Raw genomic sequence first — 17,818 nt, forward strand, 5'->3', positions numbered from 1 at the left:
TCCTACCATGCAGCTGGTGGAATTTAGATACAATGATTAAAAATTGAACTGAAAGCTAGTTTCAGCAATGTTGACCTTCCAACTATCATCAGCTGTCGCAAAAATAAAACATTTTTGGACTACCGCTGTCATGTAAGGAAGGAAATCTGCCCAGTCTGATCCACAGAGCCACATGACTGTGGTTGACTTGATCCTCAGAGTCACATTAATGTGGTTGACTTTTGACTGACCTCTGTTGAAAGACGATTGGTGATGGGAAATAAATACAGGCCTTGCCAGTGAGGGCCACATCCCATGAAAGTTTGAAGAAGAAAAATTGCTACCTCGTCCTCAACATTGCCCTTCCCAGCACTTTCAGCTTCCACTCCCTCTCTCTAACATTGTAGCGTTTCCTGAGAAATAGCAGGGAATCAGCACAATTGAACCTGGAGAAAGAGTGTGGACATGCCGTTTGACTGTGGGAGTTTGAGCCTCACCCAACACGTGGGATTCACTGAGAGGGGATCAGGAGATCATAGATGGTTTTCCCATATTTTGGTGCACAGAGGTCGCAGAGAATGGTTGCAGCACAGAATGAGACCATTCAACCAGTCATATCTTGGTTGAGCAAGTCACCTGCTGCCACGCCCCACCTTGGACCATAACCCTGTCCATTTCCTCTTGTTGCCACTGCTTCTTTTGCCAATTATCTTCAATCCCATGAGCTCCGGTTTGCAAAGCTTTTAACAATAACTTACTTTCTGTTCTGCCCAGACCGTTCATGGATTTGCACACTCTGAAATCTCCTGTCAACACTCTGTATCCCCAGGCAAAATGCCCATTTCATTACAGTTCCAGATGGAATGTCCGAAATTGTTAAGCTCCTAGGTGAGGAGGGAGGAACTGACTCCCCATCTTTATTTACCCTCCCCTTTGGTTGGACACAACATGGTTAACTTACCCTTCCCAGTGAGCCCAATAAAAAGATAAAATATTAAAGAAACGTTATAAAGCTTGGTCAGTGAAGAGTAGGTGGTTGAAGTTTGTGGCTGTTACAGTGAATGTTATTGCTAGCATTGGTGGTGGCAGTTATTGGGAGATTCTTGGCTTTGTAAGTTGATTGAAATTCCTTTGTCCTGGTTTAGTTCAACAGTGTCTGACTGGCATCACTCAGAATGAGAGACAGTCCCTTCCTTTTCTTAACTTGTAATGCATGGCTGTTTAACAGTACAGCACATTAGCCCACACACTGGGACCTGGACCAGAGTTGAAGCTCACCTTTAAACTCCATTTTCTGTTGGCCGAAGGGTAAGACAGAACCATCCCTGCAGGAGATAGCCTCATGCTGAGAGGTGCTGGCTGGGCCACCTCTTGTTATCTCCTCCTTGATGGTCTTTCTATTTACAGTTTTCCTTAATGTGATGACATTCCATTGGTCCATACGCTGCCTGTCAATCATTGAGTTTACATTTACCGTCTCCTTTTTGGCTTGTTTTAAAAATACACATTGGAAATAAGCATGCAGCGTGTTCATAGGTAATCTGTGATTATGATCCATAGTCACAATGTCCTGAAGGAGAGTGGCCCAGCCGAACATAACTGAACCTCCATCCTGGAACTGCTGTCATGAATCTGTTCTGCCCTTACTTGGATGTTTTTACAAATGTTGAGAAGCTAAATCAGCGCAGAGCAGGAACTGGCCAAGTTAATTTACACACTTGATACTTTTACCACTAGCTGTGATATATCTGTTCATTAGTGACCCATCTTGAATGCTTTGCTTGCAATTAAAACAATGGGAGGGGGTAAAAGCTTATGATTCCAATGGGATGTGTATCCATTGTGAGTTGATAAGGACAACAGCATTAATGCTGACTTGCACCAGCATGTATTTAACTACCCGGTTAATAAGGATACAGACGAGTGCCTGACTTACAAAGATATTTAAGGCCCAAGGGCATCTATAATTATCAGAGACCTTCCTGGTGGAAACTCGTAACTCTGCACATCTCATGAATTTGAAGTGATGAATAATGAATGCATTTGTAGATGTAGAGCGTGATTAACTGCAGTGATTTTCAGCAGCAGTTTTTGTTTGTGGGAACATGCCACGGAGTCAGTCGTTGAATATCCTGGGTGTCCAACGTGAACAGGAGGGTTGAAGCCCTCACAGGTATGTCCTCAAACCGGATTCACTGCTACCATTTGGTGTGCACAGACCTCTGGGAACAGAAGTGTCTGCTCTCTCAGCTGACTTGTGCTTTGTTATAAAGGTTTGACGTGTCCATGTCTACACATAACCTCATACAGGCAGCTCTCCGTGCAGGAAGTAGCCAGGACTCATAAAGGTATGATGGCAGCAGACTCTAATTTCCTGGAGTGCTGCTCTATTAGCACAGAAGGAATGGAGTAGAAACCACCACTTTCACCAGACTGCCCCAAAAAAGCCTGCATTCACATAGCGCCTTTCACGATCACCAGATTTTACAGCCAACAAAATGTTTGTTGAAGTGTAGTTATTGTTGTAATTTGGGAAACACTGCAATTAATCTGTGTTCAACAAACTCCCACAAGCATCAGTGTGATAATGACAAGAAAATGTGTTGTTTATGATACCATTTGGGAGATAAATGTTCAGAATCATTTGGTCATGCAGAACTTGAGTATTGCTGAAAAAGTTACATTTTGTCAATACTTCCCATCTTGTAATCATCAGGATAATTCACAAGAGTACCAACGTCAGGGGAATCTAGCAAATATATTATCAAAACAAAGCTTGGTAGTGAATTGTCGGTCCTCATGAACTGGTGCACTGACCCTGGTAACACATCCAAGTCAATTCGTCAATCAATCAGCACTCATCTCTCATACAAAGTAAATGATTCGCCTTAGATACCTAGAAGAGCAGGATACTGCTTTTCAATATTATTCCTTTTCGCAACTGTTATACATGGTAGTCTGTACACCACTTCACTGCTACAATACACATTGCAATAACTCAGAGGCAACCTCGATCAGTTTATAGGACAAGGGTAGCAGATGCATGAGAACACTGCCACCTTCACATCCCCCCTCCAGACTGCAGACAACTTTAACTTGGAACGTTGTTGCTGCTCCTTCCTTGTTGCTGAGTAAAATCCTGGAACTCCCTCTCTAACAGCACACTTTGGATGGACCTACAGCATTTGGACTGCATTGGGTTGCTGTGTAAGGGCAATTTGAGATCCTGCAGCAACATTGCCATCATGTTACAGAGCTGCTTTGCCTCCTTTTTGACCCATCTTCCTCGAACCTAAACTCACTAAGTGTCATAAAAACACACAACAAAAGGTCGCTCAATCACTAACACCTTCTCAAGGGAAATTATGGATGGCCAATACACGCTGATCTAGCCAGTGATGCCCATTCCATGGAAGAATATAAAATGTCAATTTGGTTACTGGCTGAAACTGATAATTGAAGCTAAGATTTTGCAACTCAGTGACACACTGAGTCGTGCATTAATCCACTGAGCAAGTAGTCCTCATATCTATGGTTGAAAAGTATGCTGGCTTTTATCTTTCATGAAACTGTGTGTATCAGCTTGACCCTGAGCGAGTCTTGTTTCTATGACAAAAGCTTAATCTAAGGTGACAGTCCACTGCTGGATGAAGAGAGAGCTGCACTGTACAAGGCACTGTCTTTCAGTCAAGAAACAGGACTCTTGGCTGTTTGTACAACTGAGTGGTTGAAGGTCCCAATGCACTAGTGATAAGTGGGCGATTTCCTTGAAATCCTGGCCAGGATTCACCCCTGAGCCACTACAATCAGAGCACATTAATCAGTGTTTAACTGTGTGTAGGATCTTGCTGTGCACAAATAGTCTGTACATCAACAATGACTGCATTCTGAAGCAGTTTATCTCGAGGATGTGAAAAGCACTGTGTAAATGCAAACTCCTTCTTTCATGGCCAAATATCAAGGTCATCGGAACTACGTACTGGCCACTTCCAGGGATCATGCACAGCACAGACAGACAGACAGACAGTACACCCAAACCGACCCTACAATACTGCTGCACTATCTTTTTGGAAAAGGCTTTAGTATCATAGTCATGCTTGCAGTACTGAAGCACAATGGATCTTTCTCACTTGACGGAATTGGTGCTGTAACCTCACTAGTTAAAAACTAACTTCACAGAACACCATCCCATCAGTTTGTTAAATCACAACCATAAAATGGAGATAGACTGCTGTACAGCTCCAGAAATATTCATTAGCTACTGAACACTGATAAAATAGCCTCCACAGAAGCATTAAAGAGCTTATTCAATTAGAACACTCTTTTTCACTCCTGGGATATGGTTTCCAATCGATCTTTGACTGATGGGGTTGAAATCTCCTCCCTCTGCTGTCTCTACAATTGTTGTGTGGGATGGATTGTTGAAAAAGACAGGAATAACTGACCTTCCAATTGCATCAGGCACCACCTGATGACAGCGTATTCAGTAATTTTGGAGCTATTTTCTATGTTGAACCTGAAACTGTTTGAAATTTTGGGGGTGGTGGGAATCCTGGCTCATGCAACAGTTTAGAATGCATTTGCATAAAGCTGGAGGCTTCAGCAGCAGTTATCATTTTAAATAAAGGAAGGTGATAATGTCACTGGATTAGCAACTCAGAATTGTGGGCTAATGGGCTCGAATCTGACCATGGCAGATAGTGAACCTTGAAGTTAAGGAAAAACTGGAATTGAGGAATGGCCTAATCGTGTTTATGTAACTGCTGATTGTTGTAAAGGGCTCATTTGTCTTCTAGGGAAGGAAATCTGCCATCCTTACCTGGTCTGGCCTACATATGACTCTAGAACCACAGCGATATCATTGATTCTTAACTGCCCTCTGGGTATGTAGAGCTGGGCAATCGATGCTGGCCCAGCAGCATCCCATGGAAGAATAAAAAAAAAGTGCAGTTTAGTTGGACTAGCCATCCTAAATTGGCCCTTAGTGTCCAGGGATGTGCAGGCTAGGTAGATTTCGCTGTGGTAAATGCAGGGTTACAGAGATGGTAGGGAGATATGGATCTAGGTACGATGCTCTTTGGAGGGTCATTGCAGACTTGTGGGCCAAATGGCTTCTATCTACACTGTTGGGATTCTATGATTCTATTAACTCAGTTTAAGGGGTACGTTGTCACTGCATTAAAGTGTAATGTGGCTTATTGGGTGTGGGCAATGGGTGGTAGGGAAACCCTTACTTTGGAATTGGCTTGAATTTGCAGACCTTTACCCCAGCACCAGTATGTGGTTTCCCACACTGACGTTAAACTCTGTAGAGTGGGAACATGTTGAATCTGGATTGGGACCACACCACTGAGACATAAAGGCCAGAGTCGGATTTTCTTTGTCCACGTTCCTCAGGAAACAGAGGGCAAAACTGATCAAACTGCACAATGTCATTGTTTGTCTGTACTAGGCACGTTGAGAAGATCCGTAACAGATCTGTGAGCTGGCTCTCAGGCCTGCTTGGCCTGTTGGACTGAGCCAAGTAGAATTCTCAGAAAATCTCAGGAATACCCTGGAACACTACCACAGAACTCCTAATTTCATGACTGAAGAGGGCAGAAGATGTCCCTGCCAGACCTAGGTTGGGATTTCTGAAGTTGGTTTTCAGGCAGCAGAAATTCTGAAGGTCCAGTTTACATTCCAAAAATAGGATTTGCCCTTACCCCAACAACTGAACCTAAATACCCCTCTCCCCTTTCTTTAATGGTTAATACAATACTAATGGTAGACCCCTACCCCTACAACTGAACCTAGATACCCCTTTCTTGTTTTAACATTTTCATAGTTAATACAATATTAATATTTGATTTTATTTATTTATTGTCACGTGTACCTAAGTACAGTGAAAAGCTTTGTTATGAGCAGTACAGGCAGACCATAGGAAGCTAGGATGTACAAATCATAGGTGAAGAAAAACATGAGACAGAAGTATACAGGTTACGTTGTACAGAACACGTGCTAGGCGAGGTCAACATCAGCAAGATTCAAAGTTAGAGAATCCACTCATTAGCCTAATAATGGTCGAGAAGAAGCCATAATAGTACACCTTTACCTCCACAACTGAACCCAGGTTCCCTTCTCCCATTCCATGTTTTTAACCCTTTAATGGTTTAATATAATAGTACATTCCATGGAGGCTTTGGGGCCTGATCAGACAGGCTCTGATTATTTTAGCTTTGATCTTGGCTTCCTTCTTGGTCTTACCTCCTTGTTCTATCCTCTGACGGCCTTCCCTGCCATTTTCTTTACTGTTTTAATGAAGGCACACTCTTCCGTGCATTAGCCTACCATTTCCAGATGCCAAATTGTCTCCTGTGAATTTTAACCTTTAGCTTTCGCTTCACCTGCTGGTGAATTTGTACTGAAATTCCACGAGGGAATCACAGAGCCTCAGAGTTACCTAACACATGACGGAACGTCATCTGTTCAGAAAGCTAAACGGTGCATGTTAGCTGCTGGGTCCAAGAGGATCAAAGGTACAAGTGACAGAACATAAAACATTATGGCACAGAAACTATAACACCTACCTGTCATTGAGGGGAGATGGTGGCGGAAGGACAGAGACCCAGGTTAATGTGCTGGGTTCAAATCCAACCATGGCAAACAGTGAAATTAAATTCAATTTATCAGCCCACAATATACCATCTCATCTCAGTAATAATGATTGTTTATTGTCGAACCCACGAGTGGCTTGTAGTGGAATGGAAATCCACCTCCTTACCCAGCCAGGCATCCATACAGAATCCCTATGGTGTGGAAGCAGGCCATTTGGGCCATCACCAATCCTCTCCAAAGAGCATCCCACGCAGACCCAACCCCATCCCTGTAACCCTGTCTTTCCCATGGCTAATCCACCTAACCTGCACATTCCTGGACACGATGGGGCAATTGCCCATGGCTAATCCACCTAACCTGCATACCTTTGGACTCTGGGAGAAAACTGGAGCAGCCGGTGGAATCCCTTGCACACCCAGGGAGAATGTGCAAACTCCACACAGAGTCACCTGAAGGTGGAATCGAACCTGGTCCTTGGTGCTCTGAGGCAGCAGTGCTAACCACTGAGCCACCATGTGCTCCAGAGCCACAGGAATGCAGTTGATTCTTATAGAACAGTGCAGCACAGTACAGGCGCTTCAGCCCATGACATTGTGCCAAGCAACTACATTAATCTAAGATCAACCTAACCTACACACCCGTCAATTTATTGTTAGTCACCCTAATGGTCCTATTGACTCTGACTCTACTACCACTGCTGGCAGCGTATTCCACGCACCAACAATTCTCTGCGTAACAGAACCTACCTCTGACATCTCCTCTGTACTTCCTCTGATCACCTTAAACTTATGACCCCTCGTGACCGCCATTTCTGCCCTGGGTAAAGGTCTCTGGCTATCTACTCACACTTATCACATCACTCAGTTCAATAGCAAGTAGGGCCTAGGCAACAATTTTTCTTAATTCTTTCATGGGATATAGGCATCTCTGGCACAGTTCAGCATTTGTTGCTGGATCACTTCAGAGGGCAGTTTAGAGTCAACCACAACTCCAGCAGGTCTGGAGTCACAAGTAGGCCAAGCCAAGCAAGGATGACACATTTCCTTCCCCATAGAGTATGAGTGAACCAGATGGGCTCTACCATACTGAATTACTTCAACAAGCAACAGTACTGAGATTAGCTTTTAATTCTAGAATTATTTAAACTCCACCAACTGCAATGGTAGGATTTGAAATCACATTCCAAGAGATTTGTTTGGTGGGGGGGGGGGGGGGGGGGGGTGAGGCTATTGATTTCTAACCCAGTAACATCACAACTTATGCCACCCTCTCCTTTTACAAATGTGAGCCTAGCTAGTGATACTCACATCCCATAAAAGAATAAAGAACCACGTAGTTCTTTGGACACAAGCCCATGTTCATTGCCTTGCAGAACATGGTCTAACAGATTATGACTCAATCATGTTGAAAGTCAAGCTGTTTCCTGCTTGGGGCTATACTTAAAAGTGCTGCAAGACTGGCGGAAGATGAATTGGACCAATTTTCAAAAGCTACAGGGTACTTGGTTCTACTTTAGCAGAGTACTTTCACAAACTGAATTGACACTTGGATAATCCAGTTGCACAATAGCATTCCCGTGCCTATTTTTCCCAACGGGCAGCCCTGACTCTCAGCCAAGCAACACTGCATTTTCAAAAAGACCATATGGACGCTCAGAGTTGCCATTCTCCCAGGTTCGCAGGGAGGGGACAGCTGACCTGCATTGTGAATTAAACAGATGCAGAGTTGATGGAGTCTCTGTTCAGGCTTTTGGTTCAGCTCTGTGAATCTTGACCTATCAGGTGGTGGACGAATGCACCGGCCCCCTCCCCAACCCTCTCTTAGAGTCATAGAGTCATAGAGATGTACAGCATGGAAACAGACCCTTCGGTCCAACCTGTCCATGCCAACAGATATCCCAACGCAATCCAGTCCAACCTGCCAGCTCCCATCCCATATCCCTCCAAACCCTTCCTATTCATATACCCATCCAAATGCCTTTTAAATGTTGCTATTGTACCTGCCTCCACCACTTCCTCTGACAGCTCATTCCATACACGTACCACCCTCTGCATGAAAAAGTTGCCCCTTAGGTCTCTCTCGTATCACTAAGTGGCCAGTGACTGTCAGCTTGGCTGTCAAAACAAAAGTAAGAAAGGCTCGCTACATTTCACCAAAATAATCCCTGATTCATAACACTTGGCAGAAAATAGTGCCAGCAAGTAATCTATTAAACCCAACTGAGCACTCCATCAATTCCTGTAGCTTCATTATAAAAGAAATTAAATATTAAACCTTCGAAGAAACAGTGCCTCTTGTTGAGGAAATGAGTGCAAATCCTCTAGGATTTCTCGTGAAGGAGATTCTTGCTGATTGGACTCTTTTGGATAATGTTGCTGATAAAAACTTTTAGGATAGAAGTTTAAATTTCAACAACAAGATCATAAACATTCCCGAAACTTTGAAGTAAAATATATAACTGCTGGCTGCACAACTCAATTTATTCAGTTTTTCGAGTGCAGATGGTGCATCAAAAATGCTTTGTAAGTTTATTCAAATTTGGATAATTCCACATGTTCAGCAGAAATAGTTACTGATCAGGTAGTCACTGAACTGGAGGGAACAGCATGCAGCTTATCTTCCCCGCGGCTGGAAATAGTGCAGTATAGCTTGCTCCTTCTTGTTGTCTAAGGCACAGAATCAAACCCATAGTTTTGTACATTTTTGACTTGAGGAAGAGCCATGGCTATTTCCCAGAGACATGGCTGACAAATGGCCTCACCAAAGACCACTGGGATGTCCACCAGTCTCACATCCCCATGCCAAGAGATGGATGTCTTTCTCTTACATCATTAAGTGCTCCAGACTTGCAGTTCTGTGTGGTTGTCCCATATGGTGTACTGGTACTGTGTTGCTCGACATTGGCACTGTTTCAGACAATCTGTCACTTGCAAAGCAGATGGCAAGGGAAGATTCTTTTTTGGTAATGATGCTCGTTTTCAATGAGCTCTGGTGGGAGATGTTTCTGTAACACAGCACTCCTCACTATGGGGCTTTTAAACAGAGGCAAAGCTCCGCTTAAAGAGAAGTCAATTACAGGTGAATGGTTCATGACTCACCTGATCAGTAAAACCAGCAAAGGGAAAAGCAAGATTGTGGTGGTGGCTGCTGATTGGGAAAATAGCACTTGCAGAGCTCCACGTGCCAAAAGTATGATGTGTCTTTACTGCTGAACGAGGGTCTAAGCTGGTGAACTCACATAATCCACCCCCTCTCCAAATACGTCTCATTCAGCCCTTGAGACAGACAACAGGTCAATATTTCAGATGTGTCCCCCATGAGAACTGTCTGGACCAAAGAGAGGGAAGAAGGGAACTTGAAGTGACAAAGCCTAGTTTTTCATGAAGTACTCTGGGGCATTGCATGGAAGAAGCAATGCAGCGTAACTGTGGGCCACCCAACTTGACTGTAATCTTTATCTATCCAATCCTTTAGTTCCCCTCTTCCTATTTACATTTCACAATTTGGGCACTGGTCCATAACATTACCAACATTATCCTGGTTGGAAAAATACCATTGGAGAGAGCAGACAATATCCCAGTCAAAATATAGCATCGCTGACAGAGCAGCACTCCGTCAACCCAGCACCGGAGCAACAGCTTTGATTTTGTCTATGAATGTGAAGCCACCATCCTTCTAACACAGAATTCAGAGTACTACCTTGGAGCGATGGCTGACACCCAATTCATTATTATCTGAAACAAATTGCGCTTCTCTGACCTGTACCCTTAGTTGTTAGTCAGTATATTATTCTTGCAATGTAGATTGCACAGAGCCACCTTGTTATGTGACTCCAGTTATTTGAACAGTCACAAACTTACAAATATTAATGACTAATTACATTGACTTGCAAGTAATAACAGCTTGAATAGCTTCACACTTCAAATAATCTCCCACTGCAATTAAATGCCGGCGAGGAAGAGTGCAAGAAAAAAAAAAGTTATTGAGGTCTCCTGATAAGCAAATCCTGTGGAATACAGGTCAGTGACAGCAAAGGTATGAGAGTGCAGCACAAATTATTTCTGCCTCGCGCATGACACAACACAGAACCAACATCATTTGTGTCAAACACTAATGAGTCCACTAAAGCATGGAAGCGATCCTATATTAGTAGTCCTGAGGAAGAAGGTGCAGTGGGAGACAACACAGTGAGATTTGATTTTAAAATACATGAGGATGTAGGGAAAAGGAAGGATGACGTATTTGGAATGGTGGGGGCGGAAGGGAATGAGCAGGATACGGAAAAAGTTCAAGCTCCTGGATATTCTTCGGTTTCTAGCATTCAGGAAACAGTGATATGAAAGAGGAAAACAAGTTCCTTCAATGATTTAAAAACCACAAGAACTGTGGATGCTGGAAACCAGAACTGAAAACAGAAGTTGCTGGAAAAGCTCAGCAGGTCTGGCAGCATCTGTGAAGAGAAATCAGAGTTAACGTTGCGGGTCTGGTCATCCTTTCCTCAGAACTGTTATTATTAAAATGACAAGCGATGCTGAATGTTGGCATCAGATGGAAGAAACAATGATCCTGGCAGGGTTTAAGGAGTCAAAATGAGAATATCTGCAAACCTAGTCCTCTTTCTCTCATCCCACCTATCCCTCTGTCTTCTGTCTCTGGCTGCAAGTGGTTTAGCTACAAATTCCATGTTTTTTTTTGTCTCCCATCATTATAACACTACACAGATCATCTTCCTCAATCCAGTGCCTTTGGTTTTGGAACATTTCCAGCTAACAGAGCAAGAGGACGGAGATGGTGAAGGTGACGAGTTATGACACTCGATTTGACTCTTGAAGTGACTTTGGAGACTAAGTTTGAGGAGGTGTTAGGATACCTTGAGAGCCCCAGGCACAATGGGAGCAAGGGTAGTGTCGGTGACAACTTGCAGCAGAGTGAGCTTGTACACCAGTTTTGCTATCGAGGATTCAGATGGGGGCAGTGAGAGACGAGGGAATTAAAGAAGGTTAAAGACCGAAAGAACAGTGGCTGCTGCAAATCACAAACAAAAGCAGGAACCACTGGAAAAGGCCTACAGGTCTGGCAGCATCTGTGGAAAGAGATCAGAGGGAAGGTTTGGGTCAAGTGACCCTTACTCAGAATCGTTCTGAGGAAGGGTCACTTGACCCAAACGTTAACTTTGATTTCTCGCGACACATGCTGCCGGACCAATTAAAGAAGGTTGTTGGTGCCCATAAACAAATGCAAGGACACGATGCCCAGGCACATGGAGGAGACCAGTGCCAACTTGGCACAGAATTTGCAGAAAATCCTTCCACCGTGAAACAGGTGCTCACCTCCATCAGTGTGTCAGTGGAACACATTGAGATGCAGATTCAGATGGTCACAGCTTCTCTCAAAAGTGTCCAATTGTCACAGTGAAAGATGGATTGAGTTTAGACATTGGATTGGAATGGGCCTTTACTGTTCATTTCTCATTATTGCATTGTTGGAAAGAACTTAATGTGGTGATCTGTGGTCGAGGAGAGGTAAGGAGTGTCAGGTTGCTGTGAGGGGAGAGTTCTGGTTGAGGTTATTGAATTGCTCATAAAATAAGCTGGCCATTTAAAACCTGGCCAGAGAAGAGCTGTCTCTTCCTCTACGCAGTCCTCCTTCCCCGTACCCCTCTCCTTTAGGTTCCTCCAGCTCACCTTCTCACCTCAGAGCAGGTGAAACGGACTGTTTCTCCAGGTTTGGAGAAAGTGAGGATTGCAGATGCTGGAGTACCAGAGTTGAAAAATGTGGTGCTGGAAAAACGCAGCAGGCCAGGCAGCAGCCGAGGAGCAGGAGAATTGACGTTTTGGGCATAAGCCCTTCTTCAGGAATCATTCCTGAAGAAGGGCTTATGCCCGAAATATTGATTCTCTTGCTCCTCGGATGCTGCCTGGCCTGCTGTGTTTTTCCAGCACCACATTTTTCAACTCTGTTTATCCAGGTTATCCAGCATTCAGTATTCGAGTGCTTAACTAGATACCTGGGTACTGCAGGGAACATTGCTGGAGGAAGCCAGTGCTGTTCTCTATAATGTTCCTTGTGGCAGCTTCGATCTTACTGAATGCCTGATTATACAAGTATGTCAGGCTCTAGAGCTATTTTATGTGTGGATTAGTCTTGCTGACCAGTGGCCCCAGTCAATGACTTGTCGTGGTTGGTCAAATACAGCTGGCACTGATGACTACCACAGTGTTAAGGAATCATGATAACTGACTCCCAACTGTAGGATTAGCTGCCTGTGACCACACTCCAACTGTACATTCAGAGAGTAAAGTCACTCTCAGTTGAAATGAGGTGGACATAAGATATTGACAGTCTGCACCATGGGGAAGGTTAGAATTTGTGCAAAACTTTCTGCTCACTCCACTTACTGTCTCTGACGCGAGAAGGAAATGAGATTAAACAGGATCTCTGTCTGTTGAGAGGCTCAGAGATTTCCCCTATGAAGCAATGCTTCACAAACTGCAGGATATTTCTCGTGTCTGCAGCAACAGCCTGGAGGGAGCCACAGGCACAAAGAGTCAAGGCCACCTGCCAGCTGGAACTAATATTGACTTCTTGTTTAGCTGGGGCAGTTGTAGCTGCACACTGGGCAAGTCTCAAGCATTGGTGCTTGCTAGCTTGTGATAAAAGAATCATTCTCTGCAGACCCACTTACAACCACCTTCTCAAGGGCAACTAGGGTTGGACAATAAAAGTGCTGGCCAGCTAGTGATGTTCACTGAAATAACTCCCCAGAGGCCGATATCCCGTCACCACATCACCTATTATTTACACGTGCATAACATTTGACACTGGTCTGGCTCCCTCAAGCCAGCTTTCAGAGTGAACAGAACCTCTGACATTCCTGTTTATTATATCTGTCAGCCAGGGCTCCTTGATTGGACGAGAGTAGCAGCCCCAGTCAGGGAACTCATATTCCAAGCGGTCCACCTGGCTGACCCAGTTACAATCACTACATCAATGACCCACAAGTCAATTAAAAAAAACATTCACGGCTATGGTAGTTTACTGACGCCCTTTCTTCTCCTTCTCCCTGTTCCTGCAGCTTGTCTTATGCAGAGCTGGTTCCACTTTGCACGGTGGCTTAGTGGCTAGCACTGCTGCCTCACAGCACCAGGGACCCGGGTTCAATTCCAGCCTCGGGCGATTGTCTGTGTGGAGTTTACACATTCTCTCCGTGTCTGAGTGGGTTTCCTCTGGGTGCTCCAGTTTCCTGCCACAGTCCAAAGCTATGCAGGTCAGGTGGATAGGGCATGCGAAATTGCCCATTGTGTCCAGGATGTGCAGGCTAGGTGGATTAGCCATGGGAAATACAGGATTACGGGAATAGGGCAGGGAGGTGGATCTGGGTGGGATGCTCTTTGCAGGGTCAGTGTGGACTTGATGGGCCGAATAGCCTGCTTCCACACTGTAGGGAGCCTACGTTAAATTTCCAGAGAAATTCATATATGCTGCTGGATAAAGTTCAGAATGAAGACTGTACACTCAAATTCCTTTGAACCGATCTCCAATAATCAATGGAGTTGTGTACTGCAAGGAGCTACTGGAGATTGAGTTTTTATTTTGAAACAATGGTAGGCTAAATATGTGTTAGGTGTTTGGCTAGTTCCCCAGTCAGTGTTGAACTGAGTAACACCTCTTTCCTTGCTGTTTTACACTTTGACTGATGCTTGGAATAACTCAATGTGAAAGTTAATCTGGATGATATAGTGTATTTGTTTTGCAAATAATTAATCAATCTGTGGGAGCATGCATCCTTTACATTAAGGTATGGTTCAAAGCCAAAGGCTGTAATTCCTCCATAAACTATCTCATCTTGGCAGCAGGAGAGACACCCAATAGTCAATTTCAACATGGGACTCAGGAGACTGTTCGGAACGCCGACCTGACATCCTCTTCTTTAAAGGTGTCATTTAGGAAGCAAGAGGATGATAAAATGAGAATGAAGGCAGTGCAGAGCAAGCATTAGTTAGACTGATTCTACTGTTTTATTCGTCAATGTTAAATCAGACTGCCCAAGGTCTGATAATCAATTACACAATGACCAACATCACCAACAATTTATTGAGGCTCATTCCAACCAGAACTACATCATTGCAATCACTCTAATCAGTGCGGACTAATGAACAGGCAACAATGTTACATTAACATTGCTGCTTTCAAACCAGTTCTGTCTCCAGCCCTACTCTCTCCTTTAATTCATCTCTCTTCTGCCAAGTCAAAGGAGTGGCTATGGGCATGGGTCTCAGATATGCCTGCCTCTTTATGGGGTAGGTGGAATGATCCTTTCACTGTTGTGATCCCACAACTCTTTTCTTGGTACATTGACAACTGTCCTGGTGTTGTTTCATGCTCTCACCAGGATCTTGAAAACTTTGCTCATTTTGCCTCCAATTTCCATCCCTCTATAAATTTCACATTGTCCCTTTCTGACACTTCCCTTCCTTTCCTTGACCTCTTTGTCTCCTTTTCAGGGAATAAACTGTCCACAGCCATCCAACTACAAAGTCACTGACTCCCATAGCTACCTTCACTACAGCTCGTCACACCCTGTGTCCTGCAAGGATTCCATCCCATTCTCCCAGTTCCTTTGCCTACACCTCATCTGTGTGGATGATGCCACCTTCAAAGGCAGTGCTGCTGACATGACTTGCTTCACCATGAGCATGGTTTCCCACCTACAGTGGTTGACAGGGCCCTCAACCATATCTGACCTATCACCAGTGCTTCCACCCTCACCCCTTCTCATCACTCACAATAGTGTGATTGGGTTCACTTCGTCGTCACTTATCATTACACCAACCGCTGCATTCAAAGGATGATTCTCCACCATTTCAGACAATTCCAGCAGAGCGCCACCATCAACTACATCTTCCCCTCACTCCCCCATCTGCATTTCCCTCTGGGACACCCTACTCCATTCCACAATCACCAACACCGTCCCCCCTCTCCACGGCACCTGCCCATGTAACCGCCTTCCTGCTCATTGTCCATAAGACCATAAGACATAGGAGTGGAAGTAAGGCCATTCAGCCCATTGAGTGCACTCCACCATTCAATCATGGCTGATGGGCATTTCAACTCCACTTACCTGCATTCTCCCCGTAGCCCTTAATTCCTTGTGACATCAAGAATTTATCAATATCTGCCTTGAAGACATTTAGCGTCCCGGCCTCCACTGCACTCCGTGGCAATGAATTCCACAGGCCCACCACTCTCTGGCTGAAGAAATGTCTCCGCATTTCTGTCCTGAATTTACCCCCTCTAATTCTAAGGCTGTGTCCACGGGTCCTACTCTCCTCACCTAACGGAAACAATTTCCTAGCATCCACCCTTTCCAAGCCATGTATTATCTTGTAAGTTTCTATTAGATCTCCCCTTAATCTTCTAAACTCCAATGAATACAATCCCAGGATCCTCAGCCGTTCCTCGTATGTTAGACCTACCATTCCAGGGATCATCCGTGTGAATCTCTGCTGGACACGCTCCAGTGCCAGTATGTCCTTCCTGAGGTGTGGGGACCAGAACTGGACACAGTACTCCAAATGGGGCCTAACCAGAGCTTTATAAAGTCTCAGTAGCACAACGGTGCTTTTATATTCCAACCCTCTTGAGATAAATGACAACATTGCATTCGCTTTCTTAGTCATGGACTCAACCTGCAAGTTAACCTTTACAGAATCCTGGACTAGTACTCAGAGATCCCTTTGTACTTTGGCTTTATGAATTTTCTCACCATTCAGAAAATAGTCCATGCCTGTATTTTTTCCAAGGTGCAAGAGCTCGCATTTGCTCACGTTGAACTTCATCAGCCATTTCTTGGACCACTCTCCCAAACTGTCTAGATCCTTCTGCAGCCTCCCCACTTCCTCAGTACTACCTGCCTGTCCACCTAACTTCGTATCATCAGCAAACTTCGCTAGAATGCCCCCAGTCCCTTCATCCAGATCATTAATATATAATGTGTACAGCTGCGGCCCCAACACTGAACCCTGCGGGACACCGCTTGTCACCAGCTGCCGTTCTGAAAAAGAACCTTTTATCCCAACTGTCTGCCTTCTGTCAGACAGCCAATCCTGAATCCATACCAGTAGCTCACCTCGAACACCATGGGCCCTCACCTTACTCAGCAGCCTCCTGTGTGGCACCTTATCAAAGGCCTTTTGGAAGTCTAGATAGACCACATCCACTGGGTTTCCCTGGTCTAACCTACTTGTCACCTCTCCAAAAAATTCCAACAGGTTTGTCAGGCACGACCTCCCCTTACTAAATCCATGTTGACTTGTTCTAATCCGACCCTGCTCTTCCAAGAATTTAGTAACCTCATCCTTAATGATGGATTCTAGAATTTTACCAACAACCGAGGTTAGGCTAATTGGCCTTTAATTACCATCTTTTGTCTTGATCCTTTCTTGAACAAGGGGGTTACAACAGCCATCTTCCAATCATCCGGGACTTTCCCTGACTCCAGTGACTTTTGAAAGATCTCAACCAATGCCTCCGCTATTTCCTCAGCCATCTCCCTCAAGGGTTCAAGGGCCGAAACAGGTGAAGCGGCATTTCACCTGTACCTCCTGCAATCTTGTGTATTGTAATCGCTGCACCCAATGTGGCCTACCCAACATTGGAGAAACCAAATGCAGACAGGGTGACTGTTTTGTGAAACACCTCCTGTCTGTGTGCACGCAGGACCCTGATGCTCCCGTAGCTAGTCATTCTAACACAGCATCCTGCTTGTATTCTCACTTGTCTGGCTCAGCATGTTCCAATGCTCCAGTGAATCACAGGAGGAACAACATTGCATCCTCAGACTTTACAGCCTTCTAGATATAATATTGAGTTCAACACCTTCAGATTGCGAACCATTTCTTCAGTTTCTTCCCTTTTTAGCTTGTTACATCCTGTTATCATGTCCTGCCCTCCTCCACCCCAGTGGGCATTGTCTGTCCTTTCAGGTCTGGCAGCTAGGCACACTATTCTCACACTCCAGTCACTTAATCTGAACTACCAACATCTTTTCTCCACCAGCACCCTACACCCACTATCCCAACCCAACCAACCTCCCCCAAACTTTGGCACACTTCATTTCACACTCCACACTTCTCTTCAGTTCTGATGAAGAATCATCTAGTCTAAAAACGTTAGCTTGCTCTCTCTCCATGGATGCTGCCTGACCCGTTGTGATCCCCAGCATTTGTTGTTTTAATGACTC

The 17,818-nt window shown here is 44.6% G+C and overlaps 1 protein-coding gene across 1 annotated transcript in view; it reads right to left on the minus strand.

Moving 5' to 3' along the window:
* Positions 1–17,818, minus strand: part of LOC140487127 (immunoglobulin superfamily member 21-like) — a 374,679-nt gene that overhangs the window by 149,500 nt on the left and 207,361 nt on the right. The window lies entirely within an intron of this gene.

Source organism: Chiloscyllium punctatum, chromosome 16 (assembly GCF_047496795.1).
Source record: "Chiloscyllium punctatum isolate Juve2018m chromosome 16, sChiPun1.3, whole genome shotgun sequence".
Classification (NCBI taxonomy): Eukaryota; Metazoa; Chordata; class Chondrichthyes; order Orectolobiformes; family Hemiscylliidae; genus Chiloscyllium; species Chiloscyllium punctatum.